Source organism: Protopterus annectens, chromosome 10.part0 (genome assembly GCF_019279795.1).
Source record: "Protopterus annectens isolate FY-2018-M chromosome 10.part0, PAN1.0, whole genome shotgun sequence".
Classification (NCBI taxonomy): Eukaryota; Metazoa; Chordata; order Ceratodontiformes; family Protopteridae; genus Protopterus; species Protopterus annectens.
In genome coordinates, this window is record NC_056744.1 from 1,022,369,578 (window position 1) to 1,022,386,343 (window position 16,766).

Consider the following 16,766-nt stretch of genomic DNA (forward strand, 5'->3'; position numbering starts at 1 on the left):
TTTATTTCTTTGTCCGCTTGTTTTTCACTAAGAGAGCTGATAAGAAGACTGTTTTCAACTACAACCCAGGAGAAAGAATACATTAAATGCAGCAACGCAAATACAAAAATGATAGGGCAGTTCATGGTGTGATTAAAGATACTTATTTCTGTAATATTTAGTAACCAGACAGGCTGACTAGTTGATGGACCTTTTCAGCTATAGCATGAGTAGCAATTTACACAAAGTATACAATTATGATACAACAAAAAGGAAAATCTACAATTAGTAAACAAAACATCAGAGTAAGCATACAATAAGACAGACAGAGAAAATAAGAACTACACTCATTCAGACTGCTGTACAAGGAGAGTAGTGGCAGATCTTTAAACCAATGTTTCAGCTATACTCTTATCGATATCATGTCGGTGACAATCCCAGATGTAAACTGTGAAGCAGTTTCTTTAAGTTAATCCAGTATCAAAGAAAGATGTGGCTGGCTGGAGAGAGGCAGAACATTGCAAGAAGTACACAGAATGAAACAAGGCAAATAAAAGACTTGCAGGCACAACCCATGCCATTTAGACTCTACATTTATAAACAGGTGCCATTTCAGAAATTAGAATGGATAGGGAGGAAAACAAAAATAAATGGAATATTTCCAGGTTGTAGTACGTGTGATAAACAAATAAACAACCAATAGCTATACAATCATATTAATTAAACTAAGATTACAGTCTTAACTTTGTTTACAACCTTACAGCTTTTCTTACTCTCTAGCTGAAAAATGAAGATAATTAACATTTGTCTTAACTCTGTTTACAACTACAGAAATTAGACTAGGCTATTTATTCTTAGGATAAATTTATAGGCTCCTTTTTCTCTCTTATTCTTTTTCCTGCTGCCAGTTACAGTACATCCAGCTTATTACAAGACCCCCTTGTTTCTTTGTCACCACAGTCATATCCTTCATCACTACATGCCACAGTTCCTTGTCAGACCTGGCAGCATGTTGCCTCCCTGTTGCCTAGAACCTTTAGGCATTTTTCCACACAGGACAAATGTTGACTGTCAACCCTTATTTATGGAGACAGAAGTGTGGAGTATTCAGGTGGATCCACTGCTGGAACCAGAAGAGATGGTAGGTCTTTGGATTTCTTTATAACTGGCAGGAGGTCCCACATTTTTGTGCAGAATACTGAGAGAACACATATCATGCAATGCTGAATGTATTACGGACAGGCTTCCATGTGCTGATTTTCTTTTTGTCTCTTCCAAGAACTCCTGCTGAGTAACACTAATGACTTCCGTTAGCAGAGGCCTTTTAGTCAAAATTTAAGTTGTTTTGTTACCTTTGGGGAAAGAAGGGTAAAGTCCTTTCAGACATAGTTCCTCTGACATGGATTAAACCTATGATCAAATTTAAGTCATTGGCTTCATGCTGAAAACTTTCTTTTTGTGTGAATGGGTAAAGTTACAGACTTTTTTCTTGACTATATGTTACAACCACATATTGGATTATAAGGAATCAAATGTGATACATGGAGAAACAGAAGAAAAGTTGTTGTAGTGAGGATGAAAAGTGATTAATCAAAATGAATTTGATTGTAAAATCCATAGAAAGGACCAGAATACCTTGAGGTCAGTATCAACTGGTAGTCGCTCTTACAGTACCAGCAGGTGGAGTTTGTTTGGACTGATGACCACTATTTAACAAATTTCTTCCATTAGACCATACTTGCAGTGTTGTGCAGCAATCATCACAAGGACCAATCAAGAATCTTTATTAGCTGACAGACAGTTATCCTGATGTACATAGTTAGCACTCATAAGCAGTCCCTGAAAAACTGTGAGTGGAACTGCTGATGTCCTTCTCTTCATATACTGCAGTATTCATCACATTAGGGGGAGTCCGCCTCTGACTGACTCTTATGTCTGGCCAGTATACAAAAGTCTACATGCTGCTGTGAGGTACGTGCAATGCCACACATCATCCCATGTATGTCGGTCATAAAGAGACATTAGGTATAAAGCAGATGCCAGCACGCGCCAACCTCAGAACTTTTCTGCCTCCTGTTCAATTGTCTGCTCCAGACATTTGCTTGCCAGATCAGTTGTGAGCCTTGGTTCAGATAAGTACCCTGTTGGGGTTTTTTCATTTTGTTTTTTTTTTTTTTGCTACTGCTTGTTTGTTGGATGGTTTCATGTCAACTAGGAAGGGCAAGTGTCAGTGTGGAAGGCAGATTCCACATAAAGACATCCACAACCTCTGCTTGTTCTGTCTAGGCCCAGACCACAGTCATACCACCTGCGATATCTGTAAGTCATTCATTCCAAAACCCCTTATGAGCCATTTAGCTTCTCTTAAACTTTACTTAGAGAACCAACGCCTTAAGTATCTGGCATGGGAGATGGTGATGATGTTGGGTTCTTCAGATGAGCCACAAGCAAAAATGGCCCAGAAACCTCGGCCTGATCTTCCAGCTGTGCCCTCTTTTCCAGGCATCTCTCCTGAGGCCGTTGTAGGCCTGGAGGCTGTACCAGAGTCGTGGATGCCCCTTTGGTGGGTACCACAAGGGAAGCCCCTTAGGAGTCTACCAGCATGTCCGTGAGGGAAGTGCAGGCGTCTGACTCGTGTGAAAAGGGGGAACCATGGGTAATTATTTCTGAAGGTCCTCGTGGTGTCACCCAAATCACTGTGCATGAGAATGTGCTTACTGGCACAGTATAGAATTTCCCAAAAAGAAAAACTTAAAGACAAAGCACATTGCTCCTGCTCCACAAGAGCAAGCTCCTGATTGGCCGGCTTTCTCACAAAGCTTTTTCAATGCCTTCATGACCCTGCACCAGTCTTCACCTTTCTCTGTCCCTCTGCAGGCCTTTTCTCCATCCACTGCCTTCAAGAGGACAGCTGCAGATATCTCTTTGGATGAAGAGGAATCTTCAGGAAATAAGTCATTAGCCTACTCCACCCAGATAGCTTCCCCCTTGGGGTATGTCTCCCCAGAAGAGGACTCTAATGGTACAGATTCCCCTAGGGAGGATATTTCTTTCAGACAAACTATCCAGAAAATGAAACAGTTTTTCAAGTGGGATTGTTTCCAAGTCTTGGAAATACAAAAGAGGTAGTATGACCTCTTGCAGGTGGATTATGCATCACCCTCTGCCATCCCCAGTTCTGCCAGCTTTCCTGGATGCATTTACAGCTGCATCCAAGTGCCCAGACTCTCAGCCCCCGGCTCCCAAGTGTCCTGACAGGTTCTACAAGGTGCCTGAGGGTTCTAAGTTCCTGTTCAAAGCTCCGCCTGAAGATCCAGCTAAATTTCAATCTCAGCAGATATGGCTTTCAGGTTACTGCCTTCCACCTCCTTACTGCCATCTGATAAAGAGAGGAAGGTTATGGAGAGACTGGGGAAAAGGTTTATACCTCTGCCACTCCGGCCTTCAGGACAATTAATTACCAGACCCATATGGCCAAATACTCTCTGGCTCCCCTTTTAGATGCAGGAAAAATCCTTTCAGAGCTCCCAGATTCTCCTGCCAAAGCTAAACTGGCAGCTATTTTCAGCTCCTCTGCCCAGGTTACTAGGCACTCCATCAAGTGCAGTTATGATGCTGCAGATGCCTCAGCTAGGGCAGTAACTTCTGGGTTGGTTCTAAGGAGATATTCCTGACTCAGGTTACAACCCTTACCTGGTGACTTGAAGGCCATACTGTTGGATGCCTCTCTGGATAATAAATGCTTATTTGGTACCTCGGCTGCCGACCTATTCAAATCATTACAGGAAAAAGGTAAGAAGCTACAGGACCTTAAGCATATTCTTGTTTCTCCTGTCCTCAGGTAATAAAAGGAACTATCCAGCAAAGACTGCCTTTGTTTGTCATGCCTTCTTCCTCTAAATGTAAGAGAGGCCCCAGGAAACGAGCTTCTTCTAAATCTACCCCATCCACTCCTGCTCAGAAACAGCCTTTTCAGTCCCAAGCTAAATCTGGTAATCTGTAACTAATTGCCTCCAGGGCCATCCACTCCCGTGTTCCTTCATTTCTCTCTCTCTCTATTGCTGTTTGGAATCATATCACCCAGGTGTTTTGGTTCTTCTCTATTGTCCAGAGAGGATATTTCATGGTTTGGGAAACTTATCTCTCCTTCAGAGGCATCCCACAACCACCAAAAGAACAACTGGTATTCTTCTCTCAGGTCATTTTGGATCTTCTTTCTTAGGGGATGATTCAAGAGGTCCCTTCCTCCCAACAAGGGAAAGGTTTCTACTCCAGAATGTTTTTGGTCCCCGGGAAGGAGGGCCTCTAGAGACCCATCCTGGACTTTTACACTTAAACATCTTTCTGAAAGTCCCCACCTTTCAGATGCTGGCTTTGCCCTCTCTTCTTCCTCTCATTATTCCCCAAGCATGCATGGTGTCATTAGGCATTAAAAATGCTTATCTTTACATCTCCATTCACCCTCACTTCAGGAAATGTATATGTTTTTCTGTTGCTTTTTCACATTTTCAGTTCTATGCTTTGCTCTGTGGTTTCTCTATGGCCCCAAGGGTCTTCACAAAATGCTTGGCTCCTGTCATAGCATTCTGCAGACTGCAGGGAATTCAGATCTTCCCTTACCTGGATGATCTCCTACAGACCAACTTCAGGATAATCTTTCCTTCACTATTTCCCTCCTGGAAAGTCTAGGTTTCACTATAAACTATCAGAAGTCCTCTCTTATCCCTTCGCAAGACTGAATTTTTCTGGGCTGCAGGATCCAAACAAACATGATGCTAACTTCTCTACGCACAGAAAAGGTGCTGTTCCTCACTCCCTACTTCCAGAGCATCTTTCACCTTCAACCTCTGACTGTCAGGGACCTCCTATGCCTCCTGGGGTTCATGGCATCTACAATCCACATGCTCTCTTTGGCCAAGTTGCACATGAGGATACTTCAATGGTTTCTAAATGCAGGATGCAGCACTCCCACCCTCTGGATTTCATGATTCCACTCCTATCCTGCATAAAAAAGGAGTTGGATTAGTGGATCCTTCAGGTGACCAAAAATCCTAGTTGCCCTCTACAGCCACCCCTCCCTTCTCAAGAGTTATACAGGATGGGGTGTGACTCTACAATCCTGGAGGGTCAGGGATGTTTGGTCTTCAACATAGACAAAGGAACATCTTAATGCCTCCTGGGCTTCATGACATCTATGATCCACATGCTCCCTTTGTCCAAGTTGCACATGAGGAAAATTCAATGGTTTCTAAAGACAGTTTGGATCCAGCACTCCCACCCTCTGGATTTCATGATTCCACTCCTATCCTGCATAAAAAAGGAGTTAGATTGGAGGATCCTTCAGGTGACCAAAAATCCTGATCACCCTCTACAGCCACCCCTCCCTTCTCAAGAGTTATACACAGATGCTTCAGACACAGGATGGGGGTGTGACTCTACAATCCTGGAGGGTCAGGGATGTTTGGTCTTCAACATAGACAAAGGAACATCTCAATGTAAAAGAAATGAGGGCCCTGATTTTTGCCTGCAAATCTTCAAACCCAGGCTTACTCCAGGGGTGCTGAGGGGGTTCACAGACAACGGTACTGTCCTTTGGTATGTCAACAAGCAGGGGGAAAAAAGTCTTACCTCCTATGCAGACTAGCCCTACACGCCTAGGAATTAGCCCTACAAAGTCAAGTTTCCCTTCAGGCAGCTTACCTTCCTTCAGCTCAGAATGTGGTAGCAGACACATTAAGCAGGTCCATGGCCCAATCCCATGAATGGATGTTACACAGGGATGTGTTCCTGGACCTGATCCATCACTGGGTACACCTCAGGTAGATCTCTTTGCCTCCTCCATGAACAGACAACTTCCAAAATTTTGTGCCAGGGTTCACGTCCCTTGGTCTGGAAGGTGGGCGCTCTATCATTCTCTTGGAAGGGGATGTTTCTGTATGCATCCCCCCCCCCCACCTATCCTCCAAAAGGTCCTACTGAAGATTCAGCAGGATCAACCAAAAATTTTGTTGGTGACTCCCTTTTGGCCAAGGCAGCACTGGTTCCCCCTTCTCCTGCACATAGCCAAGGCCAATCATCACAAGTTACCCCACAGGATGGATCTACTCACATATGACAAGGGAACCTTAATACATCCACAGCTGTCAACACTGAACCTGGCTCTGTGGGTGATAGGGCTGTAATCCTTTTTTGACACCTATTTTCAGAGGACATGCTTCAAGTTCTGCAGGAGGCCAAAACACCCACTACAAGGAAATCCCATGTTTCCAAATGGAAAGGGTTTTCCATCTGGTGTTACAAGAAGGATCTATAGCCACTGTCAGTGGATGTCCTGGTGGTTTTGTCTTATCTATGTGAACTGATGGAGGGTGTGCTGTCCTATTCTTTGTGGAAAGCTAACCTTTCAGGCATGTCTGCCTATGTCACCTTCTTTAGCCTCTAGATTAGAGGTTAAACTTTTCCTTAAAGGTGTCCTTCATATTAGACCACCAAGGAAACCAGTTCCTCCTTCATGGGATCTCAGTTTGTGTTAGAGAAGCTTACGCTGGCATCTTTTGAGCCAGCAAGCTCTCTTCCCTGTAACATTGCACATGGAAAACAGTTCTGCTAGTGGCCATTACCTCCACCAGAATGGTCTGTGAGTTGCAAGCTCTGATGTCTAATCCTCCCTTCACAGTCTTCTACAGAAACAGGGTATCCTTGTGTACCAACCCTTCCTTTATGCCCAAGGTGGTCAAATAATTATCTCTTAATCAGTCTATCAACCTTCCCACCTTTTTTGCTTCCCCTCAATCTTCCAGTAGGCGAATTCTCCACACCTTGAATGTGCACAGCAACTCAGATACTACCTCTATAAAACCAAGCCTATCCATAAATTTGAATGCCTGTTTGTGTCCTACCACCCAAGGAACCTGGGTCAGCTGGCTTCCAAGCAAATTATCTCTTCTTGGATTTCTGTTATTCAGCCAATGGTAAGAGCCTTTCTTCTCTAGTGAGAGCACACTCCACTAGAGCAGTAAGTAACTCCTTCTGGGGCTTTCTTTAAAGGCTTAAACATTTGCTCTACCCTGGAGGTGGCAACCTGGTCCTCTGTTCATACTTTCACTAAACATTATAAATTTGATGTCATCTCCAAATCCAGGGCTGCTTTTGCTAGGGCTATTTTACATGGCTTTGTCGAAAAAGCTTCTGCTTCTCCTCCTCCCCAGCTTTCCCAAGCATGAGCTTTGGGATTCTCCCTAAGGTGATGAATACTGCAGCATATGAATAGAAGGACACAGAATAGTTGTGTAAAATCTTGCCATAATCATAGATATCCCTCTCTTCTATATTCTGCAGTATTGCTTGCACCCCCTGCCTTCCCCATGATGCTTATTTGCTTTTCCAGGTGATATATTTCTCAACTAGGCTCAGGCTGGTGCTTGGTGGCATTCAATTCTGAGATTGGTGCGTGCTGACGTCCATTTAATACTTGACATCTCTTTATGACTGACGTATGCGAGATGATGTGTGGCATCACACGTAATAGCATGTAGGCTTTTGCATACTGGCCAGACATATGAGTTAGCCGGAGGTGGACTCCCACTAATGTGATGAATACTGCAGCATATAGAAGAGAAGGACATCTACAGTTATGGTAAGATTTTACACAACTATTCTTTCTTCAGCTCATTCTGTTTTTCCACTGACATCTCACTGCTAAGTCAGGGAAATTGTGCAATTATGTCCATAATTATTTTCTCAGCATTTGTAATTTTTTTTTTTTATTTGTTACATTTCTGCATACTCAGAGTGTATGTACAATCATTCCTGTATATTACAGTTACTAGTGTAGGCAGCTAAGAGGCACATTGTTAAACTAAATAATCAAATATTATAATTTTAATAAGTAGTAGCCTATTTTCTTTTGGGAGTCTCTGTAACAGTAAATCACAACTGAGTTATACACTCTTTATCGTGTCTTCTCCTGGCCAACAGTGCTGGACGTAGGTCAACTGGCACCTTAGACAAAAGGGTTCATGAGATCTCCAACCCACTGCCCACTGCCCTCCCAACCACTCACAAACACATCATCTGGTGACCACCCATCCTGGGTTATCCACTCCATCCAGATTGTTCTTTTCTTCTTATTATTCTCAGGTTGTCTTTCTTTTCAGTTTTTTCATGCATTTATTCATTCATTTAACACATTTAAGTAGGTAAGACTACACTGTACTAACTGCAGTGTTAATAACTGTATTAAGCTTGGAGTTTTTGGGGCCACGAGGCCCCATAACCCTTGGAGGTTCTAGATGCTCTGAAGTAATTTTACATTTTTTGAACAACCTTTTCATCTAATAATGGCCTGAACAAAAAGTCATGATTAAGGGAAGAAATTTAGTCTTGCTCTTCAACTTTGTTTCAGCACACCCTAACTGACCAAGCCTACACTGTAATAACTGAATTAAGCTGGGGGGGTCTAAGGGCTGCTAGGCACCCAGACGCCATGGTGTTAGAGATGCTCTGAGGTGCATTTTATAGTTTTTTCCCAATCTTTTGTCAGTGATGGTCTAAACAAAAATCATGCCTAGGGAAAGAAATTCAGTCTTACTGTTTTTATTTTAAGGAAGAAATTATTTATATCCAAGGCATAATACTCATAGTTGATCAAACAGAAGTGCACAATAAATAGGGAAAACAAATGCTTGGAATGATACATAAATCATATCTGAAAATAGTAACTGCCTCCCAACCTTACCTTAAAAAAGGTAGTCACTTTCTTTGTATCCCGGTCTGGTGTCAAATTGGGATGAAAATTAAATGACAAATAGCCACAGTTACATATTTCAAGTTGCTGCTGTCATATTTTTATTAAACATCTTTACCCCTACCTGCATATTCTGTTTACCCCTCTGATGTCAGACTTGAACACAACTGAAAAAAAAAAACAAATAGAACATTGCTGTTAGATATATATAACCAGAATGCTCCTTTACCCTCACCAAAAGTTAGCCACCTGCGTATGCATCTGATGTTTGATTCTGTGTAAAATGAAAAAAAAAATTACAGTAGTGTTTTCAGATTGTTACTTGACATTACAGTGCTCCTGTACTAGCTTAGTGACCTTATGTGCACCCCTCTTCAGTTTGTGAAGAAAGATAAAGAAATAATGACCATACTGTCCCCATCACAACACGAGATAGTGACCTCTGAGGTATGGGAGAAAAGTTAAAGAAATAATAACATCATCCCAGCTCCATACACAAGCTCTTGCAACCTTTTGTGTACACCTGTGAATAGGTGAATAGGGCATGTTTTAGACTAGGAGAGGTTCATGGTAGAGACCACTACAAATCCTGTAACAAAATCAACTTACACATCTTTGTTTTGTGTGTGTGTGTGTGTGTGTGTGTGTGTGTGTGTGTGTGTGTGTGTGTGTGTGTGTGTGTGTGTGTGTGTGTGTGTGTGTTAGAGCCCCCCCCCCCAAAGCTCTGAATGTCTGGGTATTCAGTGATGTATTTCATCCCTTATTTTTTAATGACTCGTGAAGAAAAGTAATATTGGCAGAAGATCCTACGAGAGGTTTTGTAGTCTCTTGCACCTTAGGATGTCTGTAAGGTACCAAAGTGATTGCCTGAAGATAAGAAACCACTGCAGTGACTGCAGGATAAAAATACCTTTTTTTCCTCCCTTTGGAAGTGTGCATCATTCTGGTTCTGCCCACATCTGAAGAAGTGTTGGAAACGAAAATGCAAACTGTGGATACGTTTATGTGCTTGTTGTTTTATTCGTGCAAGTTTGCAGAGCCTACTGTGTTCATTAAAGTGCCTCACCCGCATTTTGATCTGTGGCTTTATTGTTTCATAATATTGTGCTGTATTTAATTATGTATTTTTTAAATCAAAGAAGTTATATATTTTGTTACTCTGAAAAAATAAATAAATGTGGAAATAGTGGCTCTGCAAGCACTGCTCTCTATGCTGCCACCTAGTTTGCCTATGTGGAAGGCTGGGTTTCTGCTCTGTGAGGTACCAATGTGGGTCATGTACCAGAATGATGTTCTGACATTATTATGTACATGTCTTCCACTGATATATATGTGTATATATATATATATATATATATATATATATATATGTATATATATATATATATATATGGGTCTACTTTGTTTGACAGAAAACACATTTCACTGAAACTCATTTTGACGAAGCCTCATTTCACTGAAAATTAATTGCCTCAGCACAATTCACTGAAAGCTCACTTCACTGAAAACTCATTTGACTGAAACTCATTTTGTCTAAAAAGGTATATGCCCTGTTCCCCACTGTAGTGCAATCCTGGAGTTAGTATATATATATATATAGTAAGGGGGGTGTGGGGGGCATAGCCCCCCACCTATTTTAAATGTTGTAAGCCATAGACATGGATACTTACAAGTCGAATTAATAACTCTTTCCAGAAGATAATATATACCCAAACTATGTGGGGAGACCCATATATATGTGTGTGTGTGTGTGTGTGTGTGTGTGTGTGTGTGTGTGTGTGTGTGTGTGTGTGTGTGTGTGTGTGTGTGTGTGTGTGTGTGTGTGCATGCCTGTGTGCGCGTGTGTGTGTGTCTCTGTTTTTAGTGCCACACATTTCCCATTTCAAATAAGGAAATTCTACTATACAGATACAGGTGAAGCTGGCACTACTTTTTTGATGACTCCCACTGGCACAGGTTCAAAATTAGTTGTTTTTGCACATTGAAGGCCTTTACTGGGAAAGTTACATCATTATCAACCCTTTTGCCCCACTTTTACATGGGATTCAGGCTGTCATGTCAATTGTCACAATTTCTATCTCTTCAGAGCCAATTTCTTACCTTTATGGAAATGTCATGTTCTCTTGTCTCATGTCTGATCTCAAACAACCAGCCATGTCTTTTCCATAATTCTCCCAAATCTGCTTTCATAGCTATCCCAAGTCTGCTTTATCATATTTCCTTCTGTTTTCCTGCACATGCAAAGGAACCACTGTAATCTATTTTCCATGGCCTTTGCTCTTAATGAGGCTACTTTGTCCTCTTCTCTGATGCCATAATTTTTTCATTTGTCCCATGGTGTGCATCCTGCTACTCATATAAGGCACTTAAGCTTCTTGAACTGCACTGCCTTCACTGTCTGCTTTCTGTGACATACAGAAGAACTGATTGTACCACTGCTTTATGCAACATACCCTCAACTTCTTTGGCATTCTTTTGTCACACACTGCCACAGACTCTTTCTGCCATTTGACTCCAGCATCTTCAATTTTAGTTTGGGCTCCTTATTCCTACTTCTCTTCTCCTCATCTATACTTCCAAGATACTTAAAACTGTTAACTTGCTAAACTGTTTTCCATTTTATCTCAATTTTCAGCTTCTTCTGATGTACCCAATTTGCTGCCATGACCACTGCCTTGCCTTCATTCAGTTTCATCTCATGTGTTTTCAGCTTCGGATTCCAGCCCCTTGTCATTTGCTCAAGCACCTGTCATAGTCTGCCTTTACTTCTACATCTGCATACAGCAGCTTTGTTGATCCGTCTCCTCTAACCTGTTTGCCGATGTAGTCCATCACCAGTATAATCAGCAGTGGCCTCAGAGCTGAGCCCTGATAGATTCTCACTCCCACTGGTAACCCCTCTGTGAGCCAGATTGCTATTTATACTTTTGACACTAGTTCCCTGCACATGGCCTGCACTAATTCTACCAATATTTCTGGGATTTTGAATGGTTATAGGCCTGGCAAAATCAGCTTTTTGGGATTTTGTCATGCTTTCTCTAAGTCTAGGAATGCCTTTTGACCTTTTTCCTCATCTCTAGATTTTTTTTCTCCACTATCTGTCTTATTGCTAACATGGGGTCAATTGTACTGTATCCTGATCTGAATGCTAACTGCTTATCTCCCATCTTAGTTTCTACTACTCTTGTGTATTCATTTATCAATGACCCTCTCTAGCACTTGTGTGCAGTATGATAGATGTTTGATACCGCTGCACTGCCTGCAGTTGTGAATATCACATCCATTCTTGTACACAGTGGCAGTAAAATGCTTATTCTTCATTCACTTGGGATATTCCTCTTTCCATAATAGGATGAGTACTATCAAGAGACATTTCTTCCTGAACATCACCAGCATCTTGAGTTTGACAGTGAACAGTGACATCATCTCAGCCCACCAAGTTCTTGGACTTCATCTTCCTTAGTGCATTTTATACGGCTTCTCTTTCTTCTTTCATCATAGGCTGTTCATGTGGCAGTAGAGCTTCTGCAGGGTTTTCATCACAGAGAAGAAACCAAGTCTTCTTAGAGTACTCTTTCCATCTGTTCTTACTCTTTCCATCTGCTCTTAATATCCTCTGGACAGGTGAGCATATTGTTGGTGGCATCCCTTACTAGATGCATAGCTAGGGTGGGGCAAGGAGGCATTGCTGGCATTCACAAATAAATGCAGATCCTGCATGTGCAGCCGGAGTACTTAAGTGCTTCATGTGTGGTATAAGACTTAGTCAGCAATTCACTACATTTTTTAGACAAGAAAGTCGTTTCTTCTTTCTTTTCTATCCTCAAGTATAATAGGCCCTTTCTTGTTTTTCTCCTGAAGTATGAGAGGGTTTTTTTTTTTTTTTTGCTTTTCAACTGAAGCATTGAGGGGAGCACCTAAATACATAGCTATGTTTGTCTTACTTATGAATAGTGTCTGATAGAAATCTTCTTTATCTTTCTATCTTTGCCTTACAATCTGATGGAGCTTCTTTGTGCCATTGGCTAAGCCATTTTCCAGAAGCCAGTAAAGTTTCTCTGATGCCTTTTTTTCTTTGTCATTGTAACCGTTCTGTTAGCTTCTTTGTTATCCAACTGGTATTCTCTGTTCATCTTATCAGTCTTTTCTGCCTCAACTTCTTGCAATCTTGCTTTGTGTTTATAACTTCCTGCGTTCTACCACCAGCTTTTCTTATGTATCTTATGCCTGTACTTAACTCATCCACATATATGTTCTATCATCTTCACAGATGCTGTTTTGAAATTCTACCATTCATCATCATCATCATCATCACCCCTTTTCCCATTTCTTTTTTTTTTTCTACAAGGGATTGGGGTGTTGTGTTAACTGTTGCCATCTCTCTTGATTCAATGCCACACTCCTGCCTTCTTCGACAGTCATGCCTGACTGTTGCAGATCTTCTCTCAGACAATCAATCCACCTCTTTGCTGGATGCCCTCATTTCTTCACCAGATTTTCTTCTGCTTTTCTGTACATTTTCTTTGATCTTTTCTGTAATTGAGCTACTTTGGCTTCTGCTCTTATCTCTTCAAATCTTCATCTGTCCCACAGTGTGCATCCTACCACCCATCTCAGACACTTCATTTCCATCACCTCTAGCTTCCCCATCTGCTCTGCTTTTACTGCCCAGGTTTCTGTACCATACAGTATAACTGGTCACGGGTGGCTACGGTGGTGCAGTGGTTAGCATTGCTGCCTCCCAGCAAGATGTTCTCAGGTTTGATTCTCAGCTGGGGAGTCTTCTGTGCGGAATCTGCATGTCCTCCCTGTGGTTGCGTGGGTTTCCTCTGGGTGCTCCGGTTTCCTCCCACATCCCAAAGACATGCAGTAGGTGGATTGGACACTCTAAATTGGCCCTAGGTGTGAGTGTGTGCATGTGTGTGCCTTCTGTGGAAGGTTGGGTGCCAGGCTGGCAACTTGACACTGTAAAACTCCACTGCCAATCATGAGCAGACAGATGATCCACTGTGGTGACCCCTAACCGGGAAAAGCTGAAAGAAGAAGAAGAAGAAGACAGTATTACTGATCACCTCACTGTTTTGTACATGTTACTTTTCAACTTTTTTGGCATTCTTTTGTCATACACTACACCTGACACTCTATACTAGTTGGCTGCAGCCCCTCTGATTCTAGCTTTGACCTCTTCATTCAGACTTCCCTTCTCCTCAACCACTCCTCCCAGATAGTTGAAGCTGTTAACCTGTTCCACTGTCTTCCGTTCTATCTCAAATCTCAGCTTCGTCTGATTTCCCCAGTTTGCTGGTGTTACCGCAGTCTTAATTGTACTTAGTTATTTCATACCACGTGCCTTCAGTTTTGCATTCCATTCCCCTATCCTTTGTTGAAGTTCTTGCTTGGAGTCTGCCTGTAATGCCACATCGTCTGCATACAGCTACTTGATGTTCAACTAATTACTAATGTAATCCATCACCAGTTTGAATAGACTGCCCCTCCTATGGAACAGGCTTCCCATGCATGTGAAGCTAAGTTCATCTATTACCCAGTTTAAGCACAACCTAGACAAGTAGATGGGGAATAGGAAATTTACACCTGGCCTGGCACCCATGTCCCTTTTGGACAGAGGTAGCTTATAAATGCCTGACTCTCGATGTCCTGTTTGGATGCAGGACATCATTATTCCTTCAAGAAAACTTGGCTAGGCTTAGAAAGGCCCCCTGGGTCTTTAGCCTACTAACAGTCTATGAATCTATGAATCTGTAAATAGCACACTGGGCTCAGAGATAAAACCTGATGCACACCCATTCCCACTGGGAACCCATCTGTGAGACTGAACAGTGTACTTGAGTTATTGGATCATTGTACATATCCTGCACTAATTCTACCAATGTTTCTGGGACTTTGAACTACCATAGGACTGCCCAAATCAGCTTTTTAGGACCTTGTCAAATGCTTTCTCCAAGTCTAGGAATGCCCTATTGGACTCATTCCTCATCCCTAGTTTATTCTCAACTATTTATTTCACTGCAAACATTGGATCAGTTGTACTGCATCCTGATCTGAACCTGAACTACTCAAGTCCAGTCTTACTTTCTATTACCCCGTGTGCCCATTTATCAATCACCCTGTCCAGAGCTTTCATGCAGTGTGACAGGAGTTTGATATCATTGTACTGCCCACATTTGTGGTTGCCTCTTTTGTTCTTGTACACTGGCATGACTATGCTTATTATCCAGTCATCTGGGACATATCTCTCTCTCTCTCTCCACACTGCTCTGGCCACCCTCAGGAGCCATTTTTCCCCATCTAACCTAGCATCTTTATCATATCTGCTGTGACCTCATCTGAGCCTGCTGCACTCCCTGATTCCTTTTCCATAGTCCTGTTCTTACGTCTTGTAGGGTGGGCTCCTCTCCTTCTCTCATAGTAAACTGTGTCTGGGGCAGTAAAGCTTCTGTGGGGTTTTCTTCATTTAGAAGCTGCTGGAAGTACTCCTTCCATCTGTCATTGATGTCTCGGACTGGTCAGCAGGTTGCTGCTGGCATCCCTTATGAAGGGTGTCTGACTACCTTCTTTATCCTTCTGTCATTGACCTGCAACCTGATAAAGTTTCTTTGTGCACCTATTGATTGAGTCACTTTTCAGATGCTGGTAGAGTGCCTCTGATCCCCTTTTCTTTGCTATTGCAAATCCTTTCTTAGCCACTTTATTGGCCAATCAGTATTCCTTCCTAGCCTGGTCCATCTTTTCTGTCTCCCTCTTTTTCCTGCACTCCTTTGTTCTTTTGATGACTTCCTGGACTTCTGTATTCCACCACCAGCTTTTCTTATGTATTTTTCATACCTGGTTTGGCCACATATCTGTTCTGTACTCCTTACACATGCTATGTTAAGACATTGCCATTCTTCTTTAACTCTACCTATTTCCTCCTCTTCTTGGGGTGCTAGAGCCTGAGTAATTCCGTGAATTGTTGTGCTTTCTCTCTAGACAACCTCCAGATCTTCAGCTTGGTCTGTGTTGACCTTAGAGCCTTCTCTGACCACTGTGTGCAGATGATTATGGTAACCAGTGGTTTATGCTGTAGGATGACTGTTTCACTGGAGATGACTCACTGATTCAACCCCAACACCCTTTCCTTACTAGGAGAAAGTCCACCCAAGTTGCATGTTGGCCACTGTTGTATGGGATTTTGTGACTGTCTCTCTTTCTGAACCATGTGTTGGTTACTGTCAAACAATTTGCCAGACAAAAATATAGACTGTCCTCTCCTACTTTATTCCTTTTGCCATACCCATGTGAACCCATGCAGTTTTCATATCCTCTTCTTTCTGTCCTGATTTGTGCGTTCAGGTTACCCATTATCAACACCAATTCATTTTCCCTGCTTCAACTGCTGTCTGAATGTACTCTTCCCTTTACTATCACAACCCTGATGTGGGTCACAGGCTGAGATTATGAATACTGCCCTATCATTAGGCTGGAGTCTAATTGCTATGCATCTGTCACTAATTTTGATGACATCCCTCCCTTTTGAAGCATCTCTCTCACCACATGTCCAGCACCATTTCTAGCTTGTACTCTTAAGTAGTAGACTCTGGATCAAGATAATTGGCTTTGTTGCACTGCCCTTCCATCTTGTCACTTGGATACATAAGATGTCCAGCCTCCACCATACCATCATCTCATCCACTTTCAAGCTCTGTTCTGTTAGCGAACCTACATTGAGTGTAGCAGTTCTTAGTTCATGTTTGGTTTGTTGATTGCTTTCACATCCAGCTTTCACTCAACAAAGCTGTCCAAGGGAACCCAGTCTAGGCAGCTAGACACTGTCCAGCCAGTACCTTATTGCCCTAGGACTGCTAGGCTTTATGGTGGGCACACACAGAACATTTAATACTCTGTCATTCTTCTTCATTATACCTATTCCTCTTCTTCCTGAGGTGCTAGTGCACTTTGTTTTTTTTTTTTTGAACTTCTGTGATTTTGCTCCAGTCACCTTCCAGGTCTTCAGTCTTGTCTCTGTTGACCTTAGGACCTTCTC

General features: G+C 42.2%; 1 protein-coding gene across 2 annotated transcripts in view; it reads left to right on the plus strand.

Moving 5' to 3' along the window:
- LOC122813461 (E3 ubiquitin-protein ligase HECTD3-like) overlaps positions 1-16,766 on the plus strand; it is an 833,769-nt gene that overhangs the window by 283,442 nt on the left and 533,561 nt on the right. The gene's annotated exons all lie outside the window — the stretch shown is intronic.